This window comes from Lutra lutra, chromosome 16 (genome assembly GCF_902655055.1).
Source record: "Lutra lutra chromosome 16, mLutLut1.2, whole genome shotgun sequence".
In the NCBI taxonomy this organism is placed as follows: Eukaryota; Metazoa; Chordata; class Mammalia; order Carnivora; family Mustelidae; genus Lutra; species Lutra lutra.
In genome coordinates this window covers 32,304,049-32,330,720 of record NC_062293.1, presented here as the reverse complement: position 1 = coordinate 32,330,720, position 26,672 = coordinate 32,304,049, and the positions used below count along the sequence as shown (strand labels likewise).

Here is a 26,672-nt window from a genome sequence, read left to right as displayed (position 1 = left end):
CCATGTGGTTGGGCCTGGCCACACACAGGTAGCCAATGAGATTGTAACACACAGAGAAAGTTGTATAGTCATGCTAGGTCACACACGGGTGGCCAATTGAATTACAATTCACCCTATAGTAGCTATTTGAACTAGCCTATCACCTTGGTCAGTATTGACGCCCAAGTTTGGCGCCCAAAATGCGGGGCCCACATTCTTTGGCAGTTAGGGAGATAGTATGTGTGTTTTACTGATTGGATGTCTCCACCTGACCTGACCCGCCCTTGTATTTGGGCTCTGTTATCAGGGACTGGTTGACCATATTTTACTGGTTTCCCAGACTCGCTTTTTAGCAAGTTCCTCTGGTGGGGGGGGGGCAGGGTCAGTTTAAGTTTTATTGCACAAACAACAAAATGGCTGTTTAACCAAGATGGTTAAACTTAGCTCTGGCTAAGTAGGCCCCTACAGTGCAAGCAAAGATGTTCAGATATCAAGTTGTTCTGAAGTTTGGCACAACAGTTTCTTTGGGTCTGGAAGGTGGGGGATGGTAGTGGGAGTGACAGTGGGAAGGAGCCTCCTCTGAGTGATGCCTACAGTGCTTTTTGGATGCTGTCTTTAGATGAGGTTCTACCAAAAGAAGAGCCTGGGCCGAGGATTCAGGTGGCAAGGGTTTATAAAGGAACGGCTGTCAGAAGACAACTACAGGGGAATGGCAGAAGTAGGATAGGGAAGGGAAGAAACCAAGCAAAGGTGAGATTTCAGGTCCCAGACTCAGCCTGATCCCACGGGGAGCTCCGGGGTCCAGATTATACTTGAGAGCTTGCTACCCTGAGTCAAAGCTACCAGGTATTTATGCCCTCAGGTCACTTAGTCATTGGCATAGGCTGCCCAGGGGGAAAGTGTTAAATTCGAGTGCAGCAGCTTTGGTGCCCAAGGTCAATCCTCTGAAAGTCATCAGTGCAAGCTGTTAGTAGTGAAGTACACGCAGTGGGTGGGATCCCAAAGGATCCAGGAGGGGTTTCGAAGGAGTCCACTGAAGATGCCAAGTATGGTCTACAAACGGCTCTCTAAGGGCTCAACCTCAACAAGAAATCAGTGAATGGAATTAGCTTCCCACACGTATTTAGAACGGTGTTGGAAGATGGATGTACACTTAGTGGATGCAGAGTTGGTTGAACAAACATTTCAGAAGAACATGGAACGAATGGCTCTTACTTGGAGGAGCAGCTCCAGGAGCAGACCCCAGGACTCCCCCTGGGGCCTGTGTCACGAAACGTTTAGGTCTACATCTCAGAGGCTGATGGAGAGCTCGTCCAAGTAAATCCGTGGATTACCCTAAACAGAGAGGAAACGTAATCGAACAAAGGGGAAAAAAGTTGAAAAGGGATTCCAATGAACGGATAGCTATGAGATTGAAATTAAAAAGATAAATGTAAATGTAATATGAAGTTAATTTTATTGTGGTTATTCATACAATGGAATTTTACATGACCACTAAAAATAATGTCAGATAATAATAACATAATAACATAAAAATGTTCATGATTATTTGGTTGTAAAAGGACATTACAATGTTCATGGAAAACATTTTGAAAGATGTCCTAAAATGCAATGCTGGGGCTCGTGGGGGGCTCAGTCGGTTAAACATTTGCCTTCAGCTCAGGTCATGGTCCCAAGATCCTGGGATGGAGCCCTGCCTTGGGCTCCCTGCTCGGTGGGGAGTCTGCTTCTCCCTCACCCTCTGCCCTTCTCCTCTTGCTCTCTTTCTCTCAGGTAAATAAACAAAGTTTTTTAAAAAATTTAAAAAAGAATGAAACCTGCCTTGCCCGCACCTTGACCTTGGGCTTTCCAGGTTCTAGAGCTGTGAGAAAGAAATTTGTGTTGTTTAAATCACTCAGTCAATGGTATTTTGTTATGGCAGCCTGAGCAGACTAACACAATGTTCATGGATCAGAAGATTCAATAGTGTTAAAATGTCAGTTTGGTGCACCTGGCTGGCTCAGTCACTGGAGCATGTGGCTCTTGATCTCAGGGTTGTGAGTTCAAGCCCCACACTGGGTGTGGAGCCTACTTTAAAAAAAAAAAAAAAAAAAAAAAGTTGTCCGTTCAAACCAGATTGACCTAGAGATTTAACAAAATTCATAATAAAATATCAGAAGGCATTTTTATAGAAATTGGCAAGCTGTTTCTAAAATTTATATGAAAATTCAAAGGACCTAGTGAGCCAAAACAGCATAGAAAAGAGCAAAGTTGGAAAACTTAAACTATGTGATTTCAAGACCTTATTATACAGCTACAGTAATCAAGACAGTGTGGTGCTGGTGTGAAGATAACTACATAGATCAATGGAACAAAATAGAAAGCCCGGAACTACACCAGCGCATATGGAACCAACTGATTCTCAACAAAGCTGTCAAAGCATGTTAGGATTAAGAACTTTCATTCACCAAATGCCACTATCAAGAGAGTGTAAATCAGCATCCAGTCAGGAGACCAAAATGATACCAATTAACATGAGCAGAGATATTTAATATAAAGAAATAGAATACAAAGAAAAGGAAAAAGGTGATCTAAAAGGGTAAAGGAGAGTGCTAAGATATAATAAGATATAATAAAGGTCGTAAGTGCAGGAAGCAGCTATGACCTCAGGGTTGAGGGAAAAGTGAACAAGGAGGGAGTCTAAACACTTCAGGGTGCCTGGCTGGCTCAGTTGGTGGAGCATGTAACTCTTGATCTCAGGGTTGTGGGTTTGAGCCCTGTGTTGGGTGAAAAGATTATTTAAAAATAAAATCTTTTTTATTTTTAAAGATTTATTTATTTATTTGAGAGAGAGCGGGAGCATGTGTTGGGTGTGAAGGGGCAGAGGGAGAGGGAGAGAGAAGCAGACTCCCTGCTGAGTGTAGAGCCCGACACATAGCTTGATCCCATGACCCTGAGATCATGACCTGAGCAGAAATCAAGGAGTCAGACGCTTAACTGACTGAGCCACCCAGGTGCCCCAGTTTTCTTATTTTTAAGATTTTATGTTTGGAGCACCTGGGTAGCTCAGTCCATTAAGCATCTAACTCTTGATCTCAGCTCAGGTCTTGAGATACAAGTCGTGAATTCAAGCCCTGCATTAGCCTCCTTGCTCAGTGGGGTGCCGTCTTCCCTCCCTCTCCCTCTGTCCCTCACTCACGTGCTTTCTTCTCTCTCTCTCTCTCAAATAAATAAATAAATCTTAAAAAAAAAAAAAAAAGCTTAGGGCCGCCTGGGTGGCTCAGTGGGTTAAGCCTCTGCCTTCTGCTCAGGTCATGATCCCAGGGTCCTGGGATCAAGCCCCGTGTTGGGCTCTCTGCTCAGCGGGGAGCCTGCTTCCCCCTCTCTCTCTGCCTGCCTCTGTGCCTATTTGTGCTCTCTCTCTCTCTGTCAAATAAATAAATAAAATCTTTGGTGGGGGAAGCTTAGGAGGAGAGCACCCCCCTACCCCATAAGGCTAAGATTCAGATCTCTGAAGAGGGTCATGGCTGCTTCAAGAATACTCTGTCAGCTACTGCAGGAACAAAGGGAATGGCTGGAAAGTATTCACCACCGTGGTAAACAAGCCCGGACCTTTGTACACTGCTCCGTTTGGTGTTCCATGCAAAAATATAACAACAGAAGAAAATAAGTAACTCTTCCTCTTCCATCCTTGCAGTGAGCCTCCAGTATCTTCTGCTGACAAAACACATCATCAAGCCAGCTGGCACAGGAGAAATATCATCTTCAGAGTCCAGTTCCAGAATCACCAAGCAGAGCAAAGCAATCACGAAGGTAGTAAATGTACAACTGGAACGAAAGTGAACAGGTAAGCCACAGAGAATGGAAGAAAATATTTGTCATACGTAAGCTGTCAAAGGAGTCATAGACAGAATACAGAAGGAACTCCTACAAATCAATACAGGAAAAAGACAGACAACCCAATAGAAAAATAGGCGAAAGAATTATACATTTACTAAAGAAAATTTCTCTGCAGTCAGTAAGTATATTAAAATGTCATTCTGGAGAGGTGCCTGGGTGGCTCAGTCGGTTAAGTGTCTGACTCTTGATCTTGGCTCAAGTCATGGTCTCAGGGTCATGGGGTCGAGCCTTGCATTGGGCTTACTGCTCAGCTTGTCTCCCTCTCCCTGCACCCCCCTACTCTCGCTCTCTCTCTCTCAAATAAATAAATATGTCATCCTAGGGGCGCCTGGGTGGCTCAGTGGGTTAAGCCTCTGCCTTCGGCTCAGGTCATGGTCTCAGGGTCCTGGGATCAAGCCCCGCGTCGGGCTCTCTGCTCAGCAGGGTGCCTGCTTCCCTTCCTCTCTCTCTCTGCCTGCCTCTCTGCCTACTTGTGATTTCTGTCTGTCAAATAACTAAATAAAATCTTTAAAAAAAAAATGTCGGGCGCCTGGGTGGCTCAGTTGGTTAAGCGACTGCCTTCAGCTCAGGTCATGATCCTGGAGTCCCGGGATCGAGTCCCGCATCAGGCTCCCAGCTCCACGGGGAGTCTGCTTCTCCCTCTGACCTTCTCCTCGCTCATGCTCTCTCTCACTGTCTCTCTCTTCTCTCAAATAAATAAATAAAATGTTTAAAAAAAAAATGTCATCCTAGGGGCACCTGGGTGGCTCGGTGGGTTAAAGCCTCTGCCTTTGGCTCGGGTTATGATCCCGGGGTCCTCTGTGGGGAGCCTGCTTCCTCCTCTCTCTCTGCCTGCCTCTCTGCCTACTTGTGATCTCTGTCTGTCAAATAAATAACTAAAATCTTTTAAAAAAATGTCATCCTAGAAATATAAATTAAAACCACAGTGTGATACTATTATACCCCCACCAGAATGGCTAAAATGGAAGAGATCAGATATTGACTGTGTATCCAGTGACTTTGGTAAATTACTTATTTGTACTAATAGTTCTTCTCTACATCTTTTTGGGGGTTCTATATACTCAGTTATGTTGCCTGTAAATAATGGCAGTATGCTTTATGTATTTTGAAGCTCTGTGGTTAGCTGTACCAATACTGATGATTAAGAATCTGCTCCTTTATTATTATGAAATAACCCTTACCCCTGGTAATATTCCTGCTCTAAAATTTGTCTGGTATTTTATAGCAACTCCTGCATTCTTTTGTTTAGTTTTAGTGTATCTTTTTCCATGCTTTTACTTTTAACCTAAATTATTCTTTATATTTAAAGTGGATCCCCGTAGAGAGCATATAGTTATGCCTTGCTTTCTTATCCAATCTGACAATCTCTGCCTTTTAACTGGGGTGCCTATTGATGTGTTAGATTTAAAAATACCATTTTGCGACTGGTTTTCTATTTGTGCCATCTATTCTTTGTTCCTCCCCCCCTTTTGCTTTTGTATGAAATAAGTATTCATTTCATGATTTCATTTTATCACATTTATTTGCTTATTAGCTAAACCTTTTTGTTCTTTTAGTGGTTGCTTTAGGATTTAAAATGTGGACATTTAACTTATCACAGTTTACCTTCAAGAAATAATATACCACTCCACTTATGCTGAAAGAACCTTATGCCACCAGCCTTCCATTTCTCTGCTCCTGGTCTTGGTGATTTTGCTGTCATACATTTTACTTCTGCATATACTAGGAACCACAGCGTGCATGTATCAGTTTTGCTTTAAACTATCAATTACCTTTTAAGGAGACTTAAATAATAATAAAACAAGACTTTTATATTTACTCACATATTTGCTATTTCTGGGGCTCTTCCTTTCTGTATATTAAAATTTTCTTTTGATATAATTTTAATGCTGCCTGAAAAACCTATTGAAGACTTCATTATCCTGGTGGCTTGCTGGTGGTGACTTCTTTTGGCTGTCATATGTCTTAAAAGGTCCCTATTTTGTTTTTGTTTTTTTTTTTGAAAGATATTTTCTCTATGTATAGAAATCTAGGCTAGTAGTTTTTTTCCTAACAAAGATGTCACTCCACTATCTTCTCACTTGCATTGCTTATGATGAAAAGTCTGCTGTCATTCTTATTATCATTGTTCTGTATGGAATGTATTCCCCCCACTGTCCCCCCCGCCCCGGCTGCTTTTAAGATTTTTTCTGTATTGCTGGTTTTAAGTATTATGATTATGATATGGCTGGATGTAGTTTTCTTCATGTTTCTTACTCTTGGGGTTCATTTTCATTTGTCTTCTTTTATCTGTGGGTTTATAATTGTCATTAAATTTGAAAAAATCTTTAAAAATTTTTTTTTAAGATTATTTATTTATTTATTTGACAGAGAGAGAGAGAGAGAGAGAGACAGCAAGAGAGGGAACACAAGTAGGGTGGGTGGAAGAGGGAGAAGCAGACTTCCCACTGAGCAGGGAACCTGACACAAGGCTCGATCCCAGGACCCTGGGATCATGACCTGAGCCAAAGGCAGACACTTAATGACTGAGCCACCCAGGTGCCCCAAATTTGGAAAACTCTTAACCATTATTTCTTCAGACTCTTTGGTCCCTCTTTCTTCTCTTCTTGAATTTTAGTTACACGTATGTTTGATGTTATGTCACAGGGCACTAATACTGTTTTTACTGTTATATCTTCAAGTTCATTAATTTTTTCTTCTGTGTAAGCCCACTCAGATTTATTTTGCATCTCTAGAAGTTCAGTTGGGTCTTATAAAATATTTTCCATGTCTATCCTTATCATGATCACACTTTACTTTCTTGGACATATGCAATGGTAGCTATTTTAATATCCTGTCTACTAACTTTATCAGTTGTTTCATTTCTGGATCTGTTTCTGGTGCTTGGTGTTTCGCTTGGTTATGGAGCATATATTCCTGCTTCTTTTTATGCTTGGTTATTTTTTTAGTTTTCCCCTCTACTATGCCCGCATTTGATTCCCCAACATTTCAACCTGTTGACCCTAATTTTGTTTTGCAGAGTTATGTAAACTCCATGTTACTGAGGCATGTAGCACCTTTCTTCATAGCACTTTTCAATCTTTTAAATGCCACATTCACTTGTCTGCTTTCTTCACCATACTCTCTCTATAATATAGGCTCTAGTAATAATCACAGCCATCATTATACCCCAGTGTAGCACACAGGCCTGGTGCACAGAGGTTCTTCATAAATATCTGTTGAATGAATCAATGAATGAATGCTTGGGTTTAATGATTGGCACCAGTTAAGAATGCCGAATGCCACTCTGCTACCTGCCCTAAATTTGGATATCATAGTTTCATGGCTCAGCTCTTTGTCTTGAGACATGACAGTTAGTCAAAAGTATAAGAACTGTATTTGGATCCTGATTCAAGTACACAAAAAAATGTATGCGATAATCAGAAAAAGTTAAACATTAGCTTTTTCAGGTTGAGCATGGTATAGTGACAATGGTTTTAAAAAGACCTTAATTTTGGGGGTGCCTGGGTGGCTTAAGTGGGTTAAGGGTTAAGTGGTTTAAGTGGGTTAAGGCCTCTGCCTTTGGCTTGGATCATGATCCTAGAGTCCTGGGATCGAGCCTCACATTGGGCTCTCTGCTCAGCAGGGAGCCTGTGTCCCCTCTCTCTGCCTGCCTCTCTGCTTGTGATCTCTGTCAAATGAATAAATAAAATCTTAAAAAAAATAAAAAATAAATTAAAAAAAATAAAATACCTTATTTTTATATATGTATATATAAATTACAATTGTATATAAATATATTATTATATATATGTATATGCTGAACTCTTTATAGGTGAAACTGTGTAATGTTTGGATTTGCTTCAAATTATTGGTGGGGAAGGAGGAAATGATGGGAGTGCAGGTGAAACAAGATTGGCCATGGGTTAATAATTATTGAATCTGGGCAAAGGATAGATAGGTCTTATTATACTCCAAAATATTTCCTTAAAAAACATTTCCTTTAAAAAAAAATCCAGCTGTTTGGTTGGTTGAACCAAAGGTACATGGACAAAGGTGGGACGGGTGTTCTGGATGCGAGGGCTTCATGTTGGGAGGAAGTGAGAGGGTTCAGAGATCCAAGACCCTCCAAGTCACGCAGAGGCTGCCCAAGCAGGGCTGTCTTTGACAAGGTGGGTGGCTTCTGAAGGCAGCCTTCCTTTCTGTTAGCTTGCTTCCTTATGTATTTGTTACCTAGTCCCTTCCCTTTCCCTACCCAGAGCAGCCGTAATTAGGAGGCAAATCTCACAGGCCAACTCAAACCGGCTCCAAAAAAGTGCCCTTTAGCAACAATCTGCATTGCCTTGCTGCCTCGAGCTCACTCACCCAGGGCTCCCAGATGACTTGTGGATTCTTCCTTGACAGAGGATGTCTGCGGTTTGAAACGAGCTCAGAGGAAGGGCTCAGGTGGCACCACTAGGGCTTCCGGTCTCATACCCACCTAGATATTCCCCGATAGCAGCTCTGTGTCTTTAGGATTCAAGATATGAAAGCCAGTCCTTTCTGACTGGGGTGTGCCCTTTTTTTTTTTTTTTTTTAAAGATCTATTTATTTATTTGACAGAGAGAGAGAGAGAGAGAGAGAGATCACAAGTAGGCAGAGAGGCAGGCAGAGAGAGAGAGGGGAGCAGGCTCCCTGCTGAGCAGAGAGCCCGATGCGGGGCTCGATCCCAAGACCCTGAGATCATGACCTGAGCCGAAGGCAGAGGCTTAACCCACTGAGCCACCCAGGTGCCCTGGTGTGCCCTTTTTTGTGGCGAAGCTGCAGGGAGGGCACTTAGGAGCAGTGGACTGAGGCCCAGCCCAGGCTCCTCCCGCTGTTCTCAGCTCATGGGTCCCAGATGCTTCCGCAGGTCTGAAGGGAATGATTTCTCCTGCTCAGACCCTCCTCCTCCATGAACGTGGGCCAGCCCATACCACCCTTCTGCAGGCTGCTGGCCCAGAATACAGAAGGGCCGTACTTCTGTAAGATCTTCTGTAAGATCGGTAAGAAGGGCCGTACTTCGTAAGGACTCCTGGGTGTTTTAGGCAAATGAGGTCATCCAGTGGAAAATTTTATCTCCACTTCCTCTGGGCCCTCCTGTGTAAGCTGCAGTCTATATTTAGGTCTGCAGATTATATTGTGGTTGCCTCTGCCTCCCCCACCCCCCCAATATCCTCCTTCTTTGGAAGTGAAAGCTAAGAGAATGTGAGCATTTTGAGGGAGCCAAGGTGTGTTAATGCTTGGAGTACCAGAATTTTCACATTACTAGACTACATTACAATGAAAAAAAAAAAAAAAAAACCCAAAACCCTGAAGAAATTATTTCCATGTAAAACTTTTTATTGAGATGTTAAAGCAAAAACTCTTGGGGGCATCTGGGTGGCTCGGTGGGTTAAAGCCTCTGCCTTCGGCTCAGGTCACAATCTCAGGGTCCTGGGATCAAGCCTCTGCAGAGAGCCCGCTTCCCCCTTTCTCTTTGCCGGCCTCTCTGTGTACTTGTAATCTCTCTCTCTGTGTCAAATAAATGAATAAAATCTTAAAAGAAAATAAAGCAAAAACTCTTGATGGGTTTTCTAATTTGAAGTCCAATAATTGTTTTTCATTTTGAAAGTGAAACCGCCCACTTACAAACTCTTGGAAAATACAAAACAAGTAAAAGATCTAGCCATGGTCCCATCGCCCAAACACAAGCATAAATACATTTTTGTCTATTTTATTCCACTCGTTTCTTTTTTTTTTTTTTTTTTAACCTGCAGTCCCAATCATCTTGTGCTGGTGGTTGCAAGTCTAGTGTATACAGGTTTCTATGTAACTGTCCTTTCCACCTTTGTTGTAAAATGCCTCCGTGCTATCGTGTGCCCTTCTTAAAGAGGCACACTGCCAGATGGTTCCCTCGAAGATGCACCTGGGTGCTCTCTCTCCTCCCCTATAAATGGGCAGACGGGCTGTTTCCATTTCTACTGTTTTGTTTTTGCTATTGTAAATAACACCATAGCAAATATCTTTTTCTGTATTCGGAGCAGTTTCCTCAGGATCCAACCCCAGAAATGAGATTCCTGAGTCAAAGATGTTGGTTTTAAAAAGATTTGCTTTTTAAAGATTTTGCGTGAACTTAACACTCCTGCGGGAGATCTGATTGAATCTTTAAATTTTGAGTGACATCGTCCCACGTAGCATACTTTCCAGAGTAATGATTTTCTTGCCCAGGTACAAACTTTAAAGTTTCGGATACCTGCGACAATATCCCGTCCTCTTTCAAACCTTCTGGCTCTTTCTGAGAGATGTAAAGCAGTCTTGGGCACCACTATATGCTCGCCATCCTCCCTGGTTCTTCTCCCAGTCTCAGCTAAGGTCATTGGTGGTCATTCCTGTCTTTCCTCCCGGGGACCTGTCTAAAGGTCCTATATTAATTCAGAAACCAACTGCCTATGTGGGACTGTGCTTTGTCTCCACTTAAGTCTGTGGCCACAGCCTTCAGGTTCCTTCTGCTGCTTCTCAGAGTCTGGTGGACCTGGAGGGATGAGCACTGAGTCAGGAGTTAAGGGCGTGCTCCAGTTCACAGGTCAGCTCATTCACTATCCCTCTCCCCCTAGGATAGGAAATGAAGCTGGTTGGACGTTTTGCCAACTTCAACTCCGCCCCTGCTCCTTTTGATACTAAGAGAGAAAGGAAAAAGGGAGATTAAAATATTCACAAGTATCTGATCTTCCCCCCATCTTCTAGAAGGCACATAATAGAGGAAAGCAGACAGACATCTGTGAGCATTTAGAGAACGGAAAAAGAAACAAGCAGGTTTCAGCCGGAGCCCGTCAGGTGGTTGGCAGCAGCCGCTGAGGGCCTGGGGCGGCGGGGGGGGGGGGGGGGCGTGCAGTGGGGATGGAGTTTCTGTCCTGATTTTATCGTTCATTCTGGCCACCGGGGAGGGACAGCAGCTGTGGATGCAGGTGGGGAATGCTGTGGGGCTGAGGGAGGGCTCCTCAACTGTAATTCCACTTTACTTTGAGAGTGAGTGAGCATCTCGTGTCAAAAAGTTCTTCCACAGGGGCACCTGGGTGGCTCAGTGGTTTAAAGCCTCTGCCTTAAGCTCAGGTCATGATCTCAGGGTCCTGGGATCGAGCCCCACATCGGGCTCTGTGCTCAGTGGGGAGCCTGCTTCCCACCTTCTCTCTCTGCCTGCCTCTCTGCCTACTTGTGATTTCTGTCAAATAAATAAAATCTTTTAAAAAAAGTTCTTCCACAGCAAAAATGTGGGGGTCTTGAAGATGCCAGAAAAACGAAGGTGGGAAAGAGGAGCGTGTGTACTCTCTACCAAGTGAGGTAGAGAGGAGCACAGTGGGTCAGGGTAGGAGGTTGGGAAGTAAATGATGCTGGATGGTGACGATAATGACCATGGCATTGAATGCCATGATGATAATGACCATGGCCACCATTTCTCAAGGGCTTATGTCCTGGGCACTGTCAAAACCACTTTCTATGGGTTAACTATGTACTCCTCACTACAAACTTATGTGGAAATGACCACTTTTGCCCTGATTAATGGATGAAGAAGCTGAGGAACAGCAAGAGGAGACCATGGGACTGATAGGTTGGGTCTGTGAATAAATGGGGGCAACTAGATGAATCAGAGCCTGAAGGAATGGAAGAGAAAGGAGGAAGTGCTGGTGAGGATCTTTCTGGGTGTCCAGTCATCCAGGCCCCAAATCTGTGAGTCTCCCTGGACCTCGCCTCTCTTCCCCTTCCCATTATTCCTCGAATCTCCCTGCTGTCCAGTCCATGGCTTGGCACCAGCCTCACCACCCATCACTGTGCTCCCTGTGTCCTGCCTGGACTGTTGCATTCACTTCCCCACTGATGAGCCCCCTTCAGATTACTTATACAGAGGGTGGTCAGGAAAGGCTCTGTCTAATATAGAGTGTTCGGGAAAGACCTCTCTGCTAAGATAAACAGGAAGGGAATGAAGTGAGGGTAGGAGCTCTGTGATGGCCTGGGGTCAGAGCATTTCAGGAAGAGAGAAAAGTAGGTGTAGAGGCCCTGAGGCAGAATCCTGTTCAGCATCCTGCAGCATTAGCAAGGAGGCCAGGGGCCTGAGTGAAGTGAATGTGGGGGTAGGACGTGAAGTTGGAGGAGAAGCTTTGGGTAAAATTGCACAAGGCCCTGTAGACCACTGAAATCTCTTCTTAGTGAGGAAAGAAACCTTTGGAGCATTTTCAACAAAGGAATGACATGACTTGCCTAATTCTTTTTTTTTTTTTAATAAAAGACTCTCTCTGCTTCTTTTTTTTTTATGATTTTTATTTATTTGTTTAAGAGAGAGAGAGTGAGAGAGCATGACAGGACAGAGGGAGAGGGAGAAACAGACTCCCCACTGAACTGAGAGCCTGATGTAGGTAGGGCTCGATCCCAGGACCCTGAGATCATGACTGGAGCTGAAGACAGATGCTTAACTGACTGAGCCACCCAGGTGCCCCAACTCTCTCTGCTTTCATGTGGAAATTCTGGCAGGGGACCATGGGTAGAAACTGGGAGACCAGCCAGGAGATGGTCATGGCCTGGACTGGAGGTAGTAGTGGAGAATTCAAGAAGTGGTCAGATTCTGGGTACATCGTGAAGGGAAGGCTGACGGGATTTGCTGGTGGGCCGATGTCAAGTACAAAAGAAAGAGAGGCAGTAGGATGCCCTGAGCAGCTAGAAGTCTGAAGTTGCCATTTATTTGACGAGAAAGAGGGAGGAGAGGGAGTCAAGAGCTCCTCTTGGGCTTGTCAAGTTACATGATGCTAGGATCTCCAAGTGGGGTTGGTGAAGAGGCTGCTGGATGTGTGCATCCAGAGTTCAGGGACAGGGGGAGGCTGAGACGAGAACGTGTCTTGTCAATGTACAGCAGTTAAAACACGGGGCTGGTGGGAGTCCTCTGGAGGGGAAGCAGAAAGAGGCCTGGACACAGAGCCTAGGAACGTGCCGACAAGCTGAGGCTGAGGTGATTGGCAAGGACGGGCCAGAGAGGAAGGAGGAGAACCAGGGGTGAGTGGAAGGAAGAAGGTGTTGCAAGGGGCAGGCAGTGCTCCATCAGTGTCCCTGCTGCTAATGAGTGGAGCGCTGAGGCCTGAGGACGAAGCACTGGGCAGAGGCCACAGGTGCCCCGGTCAGGGGTGGGAGAGTGGCCTGAGTGGTGGGCGTGAACACCTGAGCCAGTGGGTTCCAGAGCTCGTGGAAGCAGAGGAAGCAGAGTTGTTAAGCATACTTCCAGAGATTTGGGTGGGGAGGCCAGCAGGAGGATGCAGAGTGAACTCGGCTTTTAAAAAATATATATGGGAGATGTTTCAGCACATTTGTGGTTCACAGATGTAACCCAGCAAAATGGTCAGAATCAATAATGCGGGTCAGACTCTCCCCAAACATAACTTTTCTCCCCCTCTCTTTATTGCACAGCTTGGAGCACTGATCAATGTATTTAGTAATTGTTTGTGGTTGATGCTTCTGTGAATGTCTCTGGCATTTATTTCCCCTTTAGGCAAAGTTGTTTCCCTCAAATATGCCCATGGAACTAGATCAGATCCATTTAATGATGAAAGGCTTTGAAAAAACAAATCCCTGACTCTGGTCCATGGGATCCTCTCCCCGATTGTCTCATCACTGACTTGTGGTGGTGTCAGCTGAATCGGAAACAATAGTTACTATTATTGAAAGCTAACTGTGTGCTTTACATGAATTACCTCCTTCAAGCATCTCTGTGATATACAGAATATTGATCATCTCAGTTCAGTTATGAAGGAACTAAAGCTTCAGAAGTTAAACCATCTGTATGCCCAGGGCGTTGTGGAGCCAGATTTTATTTTAAAGCAATCTTTACACCCAACGTGGGCCTTGAACTTGCAGCCCTGAGTTCCAGACTCGCGGGTTCTACCCACGGAGCCAGCCAGGCACCCGCCAATCTCATACAAACCACAGTGCCCTGGAGAAAGGTCCGGCTAGAGGGGCTGGTGCAGGCCCCCGCGGCTGCAGGTAGGGGCGGTGTAGAGGGGTGGCAGCGTCTTTCTGCCGGCCTGAGCTTCGAGTGGGTCCCGCCAGGCGGCGGCACCGCTCCCCACTACCCGCTCCCCGCAGACGCAGCCCTCCCCATGCTGCCGCGCTCCCAGCGGCGGGGCTGGGCGACGCCGGCGGGGCTCTGGCAGCAGGGGGCGCTCTCCTGTCACGAGAGGCGGCCAGGACCAGCCACAGCTCCAGTCTGCAGAGAAGCGGAGAGGAAAACAGCGGCCCAGCAGCCCTTCTGCCTGCCAGCCCTCCTGAACCCCCCGCCCCCAGCAGGGCTTCCCGCCTCCTGGGCTCCTTCTCCAGCCGAACGTCTTGCTGTGCTGTTGGCCAAGCTATTTCACGGGGGCGGAAAGAACCTCTCCATGGAGATTTGTGAAAAATTTCTGCCCTGGTGAAAGGTCTGGGATACAGATGGGAGGTACTGGCCCTTTGCTAGGGGTTGTTGATGTTAAACTAGTGGGCGCAGAGCAGGCTGTGTGTGTGTGGCGGGGGGGCGGCCAGCTGAGGCCCTTCCTAGGTCTGCTCCAGAGTCCAGTCATAGGTGTCTAGCCCAGCACCCAGAATGGTGAGCCTGTATGGGGTGCTAAGCTGGTACTCAGCAAACACTGGCTTTCCTCCCCACGTCCCTTTCTGAGCTCCCAGCCATCCGAACTGCTGAAACCGAATTCCCAGTTGGGAAAAAGCAGATTTCCTTATCTGCAGGGATGCAGGAAAGATAGGAGGCACCATCCTGTGACTTTGAAGTGAATGTCACAGGAAGAAGGGCACAAGAGGGAGCAGGTGCTGTTAACCCTTCCCCATCACCCTACAGCCCTTCTCTGAGGACCCCATGGCCATTTGCTGCTCTGGTGGTGGGGGAGGAGGGCCGGCCCCGGGGAGGGCCAGAATCCAACAGGAAGCCATGTGGCGGGCGCCTCAGTCCTGGCGCCCACCACAGCTGTCAGCTGCTGGTGACTGTTCCTGCCCTGCCCAGAGGCGCCCCAGCCATGGTGGGGGGCCCCGGGACGCAGCTGCTCCTGTCAACGCTGGGAGCATGCACTTCTTAGCCCTCTTGGCGACCCGCAGCCCTAGCCCAAGGAGCAAAGATGAGGCGGGGGAGGAAGAACTGGATGCTCACTCTCTCAAAATGGTTCCAGATTTGGCTTGACTCTGTGGCCTCTTTGCCCCTGGCTTACTGATTTAGTCCGGCTTCCCCAGGGCAGCTGCTCCCCGGGAGTCCCAGAAGCATCTGCAGGGGCGGGGGGAGGGGGCAGGAAATAACCAGTGTCCTGGCAGTGCCCCAGACGCAAATCTAGTCCTCAGTTTGGCACCATTGGCCTTACCTCCCCACCGCCCCAATCTGCTCAGAATTGCAGGAACCACACTTGGAGGGGGATGGAAAACCCCCTCCCTGCTTCAGATTCTTCCCATTTCTCCCTTTGGAAGTGCCCGTTCCAGGCTGTTCAGATGTGTTTAGAGTGACAAATATTCTACCCCACATCAGCAGAGCATAAATGTACTTTCTGTGGGCTGGAGCTAAAGAAACACAAAAATCCAGTGTGCGACAAGTAGGGATCAATCGCCTGCTGAAGAGAGAACTAGAACAAGACCTAGAGGAGGCAGCCTCGCCCTCCAGGGCCTTGTAGTGTAGTTGAAGAGATGAGCGACCATGTAAGTCACAGTTTCAAGCGCCACAGAAGGGATGTCACAGCTCCCTCTGTGCCTAATTACCAAATGAATGGCTCCTACAGTAATTGCTCTCCTGGTCAGGGGAGAGAGGGGGTGCTCCAGGCCCACATGCTCAGGGTGGGCTGCACTGGGGCAAGTTTGCGGCGGGGGTGGGGGGGTGGGGTGGTGGGTTGGGGGGTGAAGGAGAGGCCTGGATTTGAGTTGCTTCTGGAAGGCTGAGTACATCAGATATTATTAAAAGGATCCATGATGCTTTTTTGCTTTGGAAAAGGACTAGCTATCCTTTCTAGATTAGTGTCTGATTCCAGGGCACTGCCCCTCACATCTTCAGGGTGCCCAGGAAATGTAATTTGATAAATTAGAATGACCTTTTATGAGCACCTGCTATGTGCCAATCATTGCAGGGGTGGGGGACTTATTAAAAAAATTATTTCTGGTATTTACAATGACGATTACTGGAAGATTATCCCCTTCCCTAATCTATAGATGAAGCAAATGGGGCTCAGAGAGTGTAGTTAGCTTGCCCAAGGTCAAGGAGCTAAGTCAGAACGCAGACAGGGTTTGAGAGGCTGGGATGTGAAAGGGACCCATTCAGTAGCTGTGTGCTGAGGACTTCCCCATGAGTGTCTAATTGGCTGTCTTCAAGAAGACCTAGTCTCTGGGAGCCCTCCTAAAATACTGCATGGATTGAGGACCCAGCTTTGATATTTTTTTCCTTGTCTTTTTTTTAGGATAAGGGAAGAGAAGCCCTAATAGATATCGTTACTGCTAAGAGAAACACAGCACTAGGGAGGAGAGTGCCTGGAGGTTTGGGAACTGGGCAAGGGTCTGAGCCAGACCCGCAGAGGGTGGGGATCTCTGTGACTCCGAGGCCCTGGGGGAAAATGAATGGACTCATGCCTCCCCAACCCCAGGCTTCCTGTCTGTCCTGACACTCTCTTCCATCCTTCTCTGCTATGGAGGTGATGCTGGTGAGCTTGACCTCAGCTGCTGGAGGAAATGGAAAACTCAGCCCTCCAAGCCCCCTCCCCTTCCTGCCCATCTGGCTTGAGCAGCAGAGCATGGGGCCGGGGAAGGCGGCACCTGGTCCAGCTGCATACACAGGGCGTGCTCTGACCTGCTGGTTTGGTGGAGTGGGGTGTTAATCTCCCCCTTCCCTCTGCCCTGCTCTCCTGACTCTATAGGAATGAAGTGATTAACTCTCATCTCCTACTCCCTTCAGCCATGGAATCTGACCCACTTTGCTCTCAATGAACCTTCTCAAAGCCCCTATGGTCTAAGATGATATCCAGGTTCCCCATTATGAAAATAAAACCAACATGTTCCAGGAAAAAAAAAATACACACACACACACACACACACACACACACACACACACACACTAAGAAGAGAACCATGAATCATCCATTCCTCCAAAGGTAACACTGTGATATTTGGGTATGCCCAGGTGGAAATGCTAAATTTTTTAAAAACAGCTTTGATGAAACTTCCTCCAACTTTGTATCCTATTCATTCACTTAGATTTCCTTCAAATTATTTATAAAGTTTTTGTGAGCATCATTTTAATGACTGTGTAAGATTCTATCAGATGGCTATGTCATAATTTATTTCACTCTGATATGACTAACTATCTGAGCGGCTCTAGCTTTTTGCTACTATAAGTCATATCACAGTGGACATATTTGTGCATAAATATTTTCGACATTTTAGTTTATAGCCTTAGGATGGGTTCCCAGAAGTGGAATTATGAGGCCAAGAGTACAAGCATGTTTAAGGCTCTTGATATATTTTCCAAATGCCTTTCCAAAAGGGTTATATTAATTTATACTTTATTAGGAGTCTATAAAAGTGTTCAACATGTCACACTTCCCAACAATCAATACACTCTGTTAAAAATTAGGTTTTTTTTTTTTTTTTTTAAAGATTTTATTTATTTATTTGACAGAGAGAAATCACAAGTAGGCAGAGAGGCAGGCAGAGAGAGAGGAGGAAGCAGGCTTCCTGCTGAGCAGAAAGCCCCATGCGGGGCTCGAACCCAGGACCTGGGATCATGACCTGAGCCGAAGGCAGCGGCTTAACCCACTGAGCCACCCAGGCGCCCCTAAAAATTAGGTTTTAACGACCCAAGTTTACTCTCCCTTGTAAAACCAAATGGTAGAGGTCAGGGTAACGCTGTCTTTGACCATGTCCTCACCTGCTCTCCTCCTCATTCCCATGTGGGTGCCCAGAGCTTCCTGGGGGCTGGAAATTCTCCCGGGTCCTTTCCTGTATCTTTACATACACCGACTCAGGATCCTATTTGATTATGTATACCTGCTGGTGTCCTCAAAAATAGTTCCTTTTCCTTTTCTCCACCTAGAGTGGAGGTTGGCATGCTTTTTCTGGAAAGGGCCACAGGGTCAGCGTTTTGGGTCTATGGGCCACAGTCTGCTGCTTTCCTGCAAAAGCACCATCACCTCAGGTGACACGTGAGCACATGAGGATGGCTCTGTTGACCCGGAGAGCCACTGGGCTGGATTTAGCTTGCAGGCTGCAGTTTGCTGGCCCCTTTTCTAGACTATGAATTCCTTGGAGCAAGCGTCAAGTGGGTGCCCCAGGCCCCTGGAACAGGGTTCTATGCAGTTAGGGGTTTGAGGATGACGAGGTGGAGACCTGACGTTTTCAACACTGGACTTGGGGCTTGAGATGGTAGAAGGGATGGGGAGGCATCGTTCTGCATGAGCTCCTCTCTACTCCCTGCACCTTGGCCCTTCATGGGGGAAGAGAGGAGGAAAATGAAGGGACATTTGCAAGTGGCTTGAGTTCCGTGGGCCCTGAGAGTGGAACATGGGACAGATGCACCGTAACCTTTCCTTACCCTTGTCTCCCTTACCTGGCACCGAGCCCCATTCTTGTGCTGTGGTCAGACAGGAAAGGTGCCTACCAGGCAGGGTAAAAGTCCGGGCCTCAGTAATGTGACTAAAGGCAGGAGAATAAAAAGAAGCAGCATCCGACAAGCACTTACTACGCACCAGAGTGCTGCAGATTCCCAGCAATCCAGCAACAAAGGTATTGGACGCTGAGGTCAGTGCTCTGGTTATTCCTGTCATGTAGATGAGGACCAAGAGAGGGGAGGTAATTTGCCAAGACTTTTATAGCTGTTCGTGAGTGGAACAAAGGGCCTGAACCTATGCATCTGATGCCAGCGCCTCATCTTCTGACCGTGCTCTGAGCACCTGTGTGGCTGACCTTCCCATTGGCCTGCTCAATATCCATTCTACTCTTTTTTCCTTAGTGCCGAGACTGCAGCTAACTAGTTTCCAGTCTCCTTTGCAGCTACAGATGGTCAATGAGATGAAAATGGGAGCTCTTTGGTTCTCTTTCCTGCTGCTGGGAAAGAAACATGGTGACCAAAGACCCAGCAGCCACGATGAGGCCACCCCAGGGATGGAAGCCACATGCTGCCGCTGGTGGAATGGAAGCATGGAAGGAGCCTTCTGCTGGCTTCTTCTTCTTCTTTTTTTTTTTCTCGTAACATGAGAGAGATAAATCTCTATCTTGTTTAGGCCATATTGATCAGGGTCTCTCTTACAGGAAGATGAATGTAATTCCTAAGTGTTAAAGCCTCAGAGAAGGTCTGTAGCTTGCAGGTCTAATATCGCACACAAAATTTGCTAAGAGGAGTACGTCCAGCAGGCTCCGAACACATGTCTCTTACCCTGTCCCCCCTGTTCCAGAGTCATCCCATGCACTAGAACAAAATGATAAAAATGTGGGCCAGGGATCCAAAAGTGATGCGACCCTGGGAGAGGGGAGGAAGTGGGTTAAAAGGAGAAGAAAGAGCCCCTAGGGGGAGGGAAGTGTTTTCCTTCCCAACTTTGAGAGGGGTGGCTGCTCAAGGCCAAGAGCAGGTTGAAGGCTTTGCCCTCTGAGGAGCAGGATCCCATATTATCCATGGGTCTCGAACAGATGGGATGATCTACCATGGCCTGAGACAAAGAACCATGGCTCCTGTGTTCCTGGTTCCGGGTTCCCGTGGGTTGACTGCCCATCAGTAGAGTGCCTACCAGTGACCTACCCCTCCCTCCCCTCCACTGCGCAGTGCACTAACCATGACGCTGCCGTCTGGTCCTCTGAAGCCAAACCTGTGGGGGTTTAGGATTATCCAGGGAGGCCAGCCAGCAGAGATTCCGAGTGGGATCTAGCTCTCACCTCTAAAAGCACAGTTTTGCATCTATTTTCATCTCCATGTTCTGGTCCCACACAGGGAAAGAACACAAAATAGAGACCTCCAGTTCAAAATCGTCAGCGTTCCAGAGAGTAAAGATAGAACTTTTCTCTCAAATTGTGGTTTTAGGATTCCACTGACAGATAGCTACTCAGCTCCCAGTAACCTAGGAAGGGCATGTGGGAAACCTCAGTGGGAAGTCTGGAGCTCAGGTAATTGTGGTCAAGGCCATCCGAGGTGTTGGTGAGCGGCGTGAGGTTCTTGGTAAACCCATCCCATGGGAGGATGAAGACACGGTGGAAGGCAGGGTTCTCACCAGAAACAAAGAGGAGAATCCCGACAAACGCCTTCAGAGGTAGCCTGCACTGGGAGCTTCACCTTGAAAGAAAGTTGCTGCTGAGGTCACACACTTCACCTTGTCCTCTGCCAAGCGAAGCACTTCCCAGTTTTTCCCTCAGACGTTTCCCTATCAAGACAATCTGTAGATCTCCCTCCAGTCGGCACATTGGCTGCAAAGATAATGTAGGTATTTTCAGTCAGCCCGGAGCAGGAAAGATAAGGGGGGGGAGAGTCGGGGAAAACTTGATTGAGTGACCGAGATAAATGGACTGTACCACAGGAAATTGAAATGCAAAAATAAGAATTGGGAGCAACTGAAATATTTAAAAAGAGAAGAACGGGCGTGTGAACGGAGCAGCCTTACCCCTTCCTCGCCTGAGCTCCTAAATATTGCAAAAGAGAATAGAGTGGAGAGAATCTCAGAATAGAAACTAGCCATTAAGGGAGACAGAATGACAGGGTTTGGCTTACAAATGGGATGATAATTAAGAAAGGAGAAATAAGAGGGGCTTGCAGTTTGATTCTTTGCCTCTGGTCTCACTTAAGTTATGTGTCCGAGAGAACGTGTCCCTGGGTTGTGGTTCTGCCGTCCAGAGGCCTTTCTCTGGCCCTCCCTCTGGAGGGGACGTGAGGGAGCTGAGCGCTGGGCCTTCTTGGTGGAGAGGCTCGAGGGGTGTGTATCTATTAGAAGCAAGGCTCTGGAGACAACAGGCCCCATGGTATTCGAGCAGCTTATGTAAAACAGGCATTTGCTTCTCCTACATCACTGTTTGGAGGTGAGTCTTCCACACAAACGGACTCGAGTTCCTGCCACCAGGTCTTGGTTTTGTCCACAGTGGTGAGGCTGGGCTGCCTGGTTCAGGCCACAGGCAAAGGGAAAGAGTACAGACAAGATACATTCTTGTATCCCAAGGCTCAGGCTAGGACCTGGTGCCCCTTGAGAGCAGCTGAGTGCCTGTGGGCAGCCGTCCGGTGAGAGCTGCCCCATCAGTCTGGGGCCTGGACTTCTTCCATCAGGCAGGCAGGCCCCCGGGGGCCAGCTGACTCTACTCATCGATGCAAGCTGGGTCTGGAGGCAGAAGCACTTGTGAAGGGGCGAGGCCTCCTTCCCCGTCTCCTTGCAAATGATCAGCCCCTGCCTACCCCCTCCCACTCCCCTGTCCTGGGCTGCAGGAGGCCAGAATGCTCATTGTGGAGGGGAAGCATTTCTGCCCGGAGTCACCCTTTTTTATCCTCCCAAACAGAGAGTGAAAGCTAGCAGGAAAGGATGCTAGAGCACCCGCATGGGACAGGGCTAGCTGGAGCTCCTGCCTGGGCCCTTCAGCTCAGCAGGAGAGGGAAGAGCGCAGAGCAGCCCGTTCTGTCCGCCCACCTGAGGGGGTGTCTCTGGCACAGGCAGGACAGGGGCTGGGGCCTTGGCGCCCATCTGCTCTTCCTCAGGGCACTGGCCATGGTTCACACGGGTGCTGACTGTCAAGCTAAGGCAGCGGCTCAGGAGCTAGGGAACTGGTCTTCCCAGCATCTGTCCCCCAGCACGGCCACCTCCTCAATCAATAGGCGCACAACCGGGCAAGCCAGATCTAATGACTTCAGCCCTCGCAAACAGAACCTAATTCCCCTCTCTGTTTTTAAGGATAAAAATCTATGCACAAAACGCCTGAATGATTCAGAGGGCACGGGAGAGCTTATCTGCTTATTCCTTCATATCATCAGCTTGGCATTTCTCGAAACAATGAAACTATTTTATTTCTTTAGACATGAAACATGGCCTCAGAGACCTTGCCTTGCAATCAGAAGACCGGGGCTCCCTCAGGGGCTCCATGTAGAACTCATCCTGGCTGCAAAGGGTTCTCTCCTCAAGGCCTTTCTCCTGTGCAACCTGGGAGCAGGCCGAGTGTGCATGGCTCAGGAATTTGCAAGAAACAATGTGTTTATGCTGGAAGAGTACTCTAATATTCTAAAGGTAGTGGCTACTCCTACTGCCCGCCTGGATCCCACAGTTCAGGCTGCTGATGTAAACCCAGAGCTCGACACCCAACTCGCTCCTGCTGAAATCTGTAGTCTTACATAGACACAAAGTCTAGAAGAAACCTATGCCCAAGTTCCAAGAGTACACCTCGTCTCCTCCCTGTCCTGGTTAGTCCAGTCTCTTGTCAGGACACTTTCTCATCAATCTGAACATTTTGAAATTCTTCTTTATTTTTATTTTTTTTTTAATTTTTTTTTAAAAGATTTTATTTATTTATTTGACAGAGAGAGATCACAAGTAGACAGAGAGGCAGGTAGAGAGAGAGAGAGAGAGGGAAGCAGGCTCCCTGCTGAGCAGAGAGCCCGATGCGGGCCTCGATCCCAGGACCCTGAGATCATGATCTGAGCCGAAGGCAGCGGCTTAACCCACTGAGCCACCCAGGCGCCCTCTTCTTTCTTTTTAAAAGATAGAGTTTAGGGGCACCTGGGTGGCTCAGTCGGTTAAGCATCTGCCTTTGGCTCAGGTCATGATCCCAGGTCCTGGGATCGAGCCCCACATTGAGCCTTGTATCGAGCCCCGCATGGAGCCCCACATTGGGCTCCTGATAGAGTTTATTTTCCATTCTCTGGATAAGTCATGTAGTTCAGTATGAAAAAGAGACAATACAGAGTGACCAGGTGATTGAATGAACTGGGCTTGGTAGGGTGTGAGGAGGAAGCAAAGTTCTTCTTCCTCCCACTGTCCCTGCACAGTGGCTCTGAGGATTCGTTTCCCCTTACTCCTGCTTTTTGGATACTCCCAGGTATTAATGGAAAGTCTCATTTTCCAATAATAAACTGTCAGTCAAGTCCAGTCTCCCACGAAACTCTTGTGCAACCTGTTGCTTTTCCTCTCTAGTTTGGCCTGGGGGAGCAGGATGTGGTCAGCTCCTTCTCTGTTTTCTCCCTGTTCTTCCCTCTCTCCTGCCTTGGTGGGCTGTCTCTGACTCGGTCAGTGTGGATGAAGAGTGGGGCAGCAATTTAAGGGTCTGGCTAGGTCTTGGTTGACCAGAACAGGTGTCACATGGTGTCCTCTGGGTTGTGTTTCTCTTTTGGGTTCTTTGAGGACACCAGCTCCCCAGAGACCAGGGTCCCAGAGCAAATATCAGATGATGTCTAAGAAAGTACCCCAAGGGCCAAAGCTGGCAGCCCGTGGGCAGGAATGGTGATCCAAGAAGCCGGTCTTAGCTAGGGAGACAAGCTGATTGGCAAGCCACGAGAGGTGGGGACAGGCAAAGGAGAGGGGAGTCCAGTTCAATGTGGGAGATTGTTCCTGTCGAGCCCGGGCTAGAGGTGGATTATATAGGCCGCACAGCCTTTTTTTTTAAAGGGACCAGGCTGGAGGAACGGCATGTTGTCCATCTCATCAAGGTCATTGCCTTTATTGTTGCCAAGACTGTCATCATCAACAATAGCATCCTAAAAGGTGGGGAAGAATGAGATTCTTTGTGGAGTCAGGAGACCCCTTGGGGGACCACCTGGATTAAATGTGGCTGTTTCTTATCCTCTTCCTCTGCCTGCTAAGGAAAGGAAACGTTTGGGCCCCCACTACTCTGCAACGTGTTCTCCTTAGAGGACAGTGCGTAGGAGGCCTCTTTCTGTTAGTGCCCCAGGGTGGGACCTGTCTCATACCTCTTCTTCTCCACCCCCTTCTCCCTGTAAACCAGGGAGGAAATCAACACAGAAACTCGTCATCCATTTGTAAGCCCAACTCACATTTTACCTGTTGTTAAAAAGGCAAGAATGTGTCTTCATCTTGCATTGTCTTCTCGAAAATTTCCACTCGGTCAAGTCTAGGCTCTTCCCAAAGCTTTGAGTCTCAGATAGCAGAAAACCCCAACTTTCCAGAGATATTTACTCCTCTCGATTCATTTTTTTTTTCTTTCTCTTTCTCACCCAAATTGTCCAGGGGACAAGAGGAGGGGTGGGTTAGGAAAGAGACAGATCCATCTAAAATGTTGAGGCTGATGGCTAATGGCCTTTAGATTGCCAAGATTGAGTAAACAGATTTAGGACACTGATTCAACATATTAATTGTTTGTTAACCTTTGCATAACCTTTAGGAAGCCTCTGAATGTGTGGATTTAAAACCCAGAGTACACCAGAGGTATTCCCATGGCACAGCCCACTTTTGCAAGTTGTTAAAACTCATTAATTTTCTGTTGAAGCCAGACAGGAAAGGGGAGTTTGGAGGAACAAAGCATACCAAGTAGAGAACTAATCAAGCAAATTAATGTATGCAGAAAGCTCTCTCCTCGGCTTGCAGAAATATCCATTTGTTACCTATATAAGCTATAATTACATAAAACGCGAGCCATCGCGAGATGGGAGTGTGATTTAAGGGTTGAGAGAGCAAACATAATAACAACAGCGTAATACTAATAGCCATCATTTGCTCTAATGATGTCAGCCCTTGGCTAACGCCCCTGTTTTGGCTCTCTGAGCATGTTGGCCATATTCATTAACATGTGAGGGTGTGAGGGTCACTCAGAACCATCCCCCTCTCCCCTTAGGTGGAGAGGAGACACCAGAGCTGGGAAGAGGTGGAGGAATCCCCCTGCTCACCTCACTCCCCTGCCTCCTGTGTCCAGGCAAGTTCTGAGTTGGAGGGGACCTGCCCTCCCAGGGGCAGGCAGGCCGGGCCTGGTTCTGTGATGCTAACGAGAAGAACGGACCACCAGCGGTCTTCTAGTAAACACTCTTCAGGGTAGGAGACATCCTAGGAGACCCTCAGATCCGTCTTCTGGTCTGTAGCTGCCAGACTTTCAATGAATTCTGTCCCTTGCCATGTCCTTTGAGTCCTGGGGAGACATTGATTTGTTGGGTCCCCTGGGTGCTTTGGGTGACGTCTGAGTGTCTGAGACTGTCTTTCTTCTCTTCCAATCTATGTCCCACCCCATGCAATCTAATTTGGCCTCAGTCCCTCCTTCCTAGCAGACTTGAGGCTATAAGTCCTCCCCCAAGGACGGGTGTTAGTCCTTTATCCTGCATCTCACGGAAGTTAGGGTGTATAGCCAACAATCATGGGATTGCTTTTGTTGAGGATAGTCCTTTGGAGTCTCGCAGGGAGGCCGCTGCAGGTCAGATCAGTTCCAGATCCCTCTGGCTGTCATTCATTCCGATGGCAAATCCGCTTTTCTGAGCGAGCCAGGCACGGACTCCGGCCACTTTCTCTGTGCCGACGGCATGAGCGGCCTGCAACCCCTGCCTGTCCTCTGCAGACCCGTTTTCTCCCCCCCGCCTTCCCCCACCCCTGTCTTGGGCCAGTCCCACCCTGCACGCACACCCACTCCTGTAAGCAGTTGTGTAAAACCTGGCTCGGCCACTGTTGGAGCCCATTTCCTAGGGTGTTTTGTTTTGTTTTGTTTTCCCGGTATTTCGTCTGCTGCAAAACAGAGTGTTTGAACAAGATGACTCTAAGGTGGCTTCCAGGACACAGATGAAGAGGGAAGAGAACATATGGGTCCCGGGCCTTACAAGGGTCTACGGTGGCCTCCCTCCCTGTGGCCTGCCTGCTCCCTGCCCTGGAAGCAAGAAGCCTGCCCCCATCTGGACAGGACTCCATGAGGAAGTGGGGCTCCTGGACTCACCTCAGGTCCTCCACGCAAGCCTTCCTGACCTGGGGCCGTGAGCCCAGCCACGCCCAGCTAGCATCCCGCAGACATCCCTGCTGCGGCCCGTCTCTCCCCCGACCCGCCACACACCCGAGCCATGCCATCCTCTATTCTTTGTACAGTCCTGGCTTTTGAGCTGCTTGGGCAGCACACGGGGTCCCCTCAGGCCTCCTGCAGACTGAGTCCCTCTGAGGATGACCTTGGCCAGCAGAAGTGATGGAGAGCTACCCTCTTCTTAAAGCTCTGCCCTGCCTCTTGGTTAGAAGCAAAGCCAACAGCAACAACCAAGACTGAAAAACCAAAAACGTTTTATTAGAATTAACGTCACCTGTCTTGTTTTCCTTTTTAATATGACTCCTAAATGATCTTAAACTACATACTTGGTTATTGTACATCTCGAACATCCTGGGTCTTGAGACTCAGAATCACCTTCTGCCTGGGCCACTTCCCTGCTGAGCGTCTCTAGAAGAACTGTAGTCTGAATAAAATAGAGACCCAATGAGCTGTCCTCATATCCCTCCCAGTCCACTCCTAAGGGCCTTGATCTGAAGAGAGCCAGGGACACACCCTACTTTTGTAGGGGTGAATCTTAGCTTTCTCTTTCTTATTTTTCACTTCACCCTTCAATATAAAAATAAGAACAGACTATGAGAGTCAGTGCCTCTGTCTGCTCAGCTGGTAGCTCTGGTGGTGGTTTTTCCAATACCATATCCTTCAGGGACTAGAAGTCATTCCAAATGAGAGCAAAGTCCCATGATGGCCACCAACCTATGTTGCTCTAAAAGCCTTTGCCCACCACCCCAGTTTATTCCTCTTTTCAAGGAATCGCCACCTGGAACCCTTAGCCCCTCCTTTTGCTCTTCTCCCTACTTGTGCTCTCACTCTCTCAAATAAATAGACAAAATCTAAAAAAAAAGTATGGATGCTTGTCAAATGTATATTTCAAAATT

At 47.6% G+C, this 26,672-nt stretch overlaps 1 long non-coding RNA gene across 1 annotated transcript in view; it reads left to right on the top strand.

Annotated features, from left to right (window-relative positions):
* LOC125087751 (uncharacterized) overlaps positions 1–26,672 on the top strand; it is a 46,502-nt gene that overhangs the window by 5,736 nt on the left and 14,094 nt on the right. The window contains exon 2 of the long non-coding RNA XR_007123506.1: positions 3,656–3,805. This is a non-coding gene — a long non-coding RNA (uncharacterized LOC125087751). The remainder of the gene's footprint in view (positions 1–3,655; positions 3,806–26,672) is intronic.